This window comes from Microtus oregoni, unplaced genomic scaffold (genome assembly GCF_018167655.1).
Source record: "Microtus oregoni isolate MIOR12 unplaced genomic scaffold, Mior012 000000F_ref0000247, whole genome shotgun sequence".
NCBI classification, from domain to species: Eukaryota; Metazoa; Chordata; class Mammalia; order Rodentia; family Cricetidae; genus Microtus; species Microtus oregoni.
In genome coordinates, this window is record NW_024543059.1 from 41,304,591 (window position 1) to 41,306,089 (window position 1,499).

The 1,499-nt window shown below is 47.2% G+C and overlaps 1 pseudogene; it reads left to right on the forward strand.

Moving 5' to 3' along the window:
* The first annotated feature begins 258 nt into the window (after positions 1–258).
* LOC121462220 lies at positions 259–1,499 on the forward strand (annotated as a pseudogene).

Below are 1,499 nucleotides of genomic sequence, written 5' to 3' on the forward strand. Positions count from 1 at the left end.
AGGAATCTGCCAGACATTCTGCAGGACACATAAAAAAGGTGACTGACAGGGTAGCGAAAGTGCTTTGGCGGTTTTTACGGCCGCGGCTCAGGCTTTCCATACTGGGCGGCCTTGCGGACAATCCGTCGAGGCGCCCTCCCCTCCCCCTGATCCATAGCTGGCGAGTCCCTGGAAGCGTGCAGACTCGGTCCTCAACCCTGGCAGACTACTTTTAAGGGGTGTGGCAGGAGGTTTTGGACTCGATGAGTTTCCACCAAAATGTAGGAGAAGTCAGGCCAGAGCACAAAAGCAAAGGATGGGAAAAATATGCAACACTCAGTTTATTTAATACTTACAAAGGAAAGTCCTTGGAAACTCAGAAGAATACAGTTGCAGCTCGACATGGGTTACAAAGTCTTGGAAATTTAGTATTTCCCGGCGGATGCCTCCACCTGCTAACCTCCCAAGTCTCAAAGCAGAGAACAAAGGTAACCATCCTAATGTGAATATTTTGCCCAAGGATGGCACAGGATGGGCATCAAAACAAGAGCAGCATGAAGAAGAAAAAGCACCAGAAATATCACCAGCACAGCCAAAACCTGGGGTTGCAGCTACCCCAGAAGTAGCACCTGCTCCCAAGTCATGGGCCAGTAACAAGCAAGGTGGGCAAGGAGATGGAATCCAAGTGAATAGTCAATTTCAGCAGGAATTTCCCAGTCTGCAGGCAGCTGGAGATCAGGAAAAAAAAAAAGAAAAAGAAGCAAGTGATGAAAACTATGGACCCGGCCCCAGCTTACGCCCACCAAACGTTGCTTGTTGGAGAGATGGTGGTAAGTCTGCTGGCACACCTTCCTCTGATCAGGATGAAAAGCAACTTGGCCAGGATGAAAGCACGGCCATAACATCAGAACAAAATGATATTCTCAAAGTGGTAGAAAAGAGGATAGCTTGTGGTCCTCCAAAGGCCAAACTGAATGGACAACAGCCTCCCCTTGCTTCTCAATATATGGAGTTATGATGCCTCCATATATGTTTCAGCAATACCCAAGGATGGCATATCGTCCTCTACATGGTCCCATGAGGTTTCCACCTTCTTTATCTGAAACAAACAAAGGCCTTCGAGGAAGAGGTCCTCCTCCTTAATGGGCTTCTGAGCCTGAACGCCCGTCCATCCTTAGTGCCTCTGAACTGAAGGAGCTTGATAAATTTGATAACCTTGATGCTGAAGCTTATGAAGGATGGGCAGGTGCTCAGATGGAAGTAGATTATACAGAACAGCTGAATTTCAGTGATGACGATGAACAAGGAAGTAGTAGTCCTAAAGAGAACAGCAGTGAGGATCAAAGTTCAAAACACCTGAAAGCACAGAAAACCGAAAAGAAGTAGATGAAGCGGCTGGCACAAAATCATCTTCTCAGATACCTGCTCAGCCTCCAGTAGCAAAAAGTCCTTATGGGAAGGGACCTCCATTTAATCAGGAACGTGGACCTTCCTCACACTTTATACTCATCACAGGAACA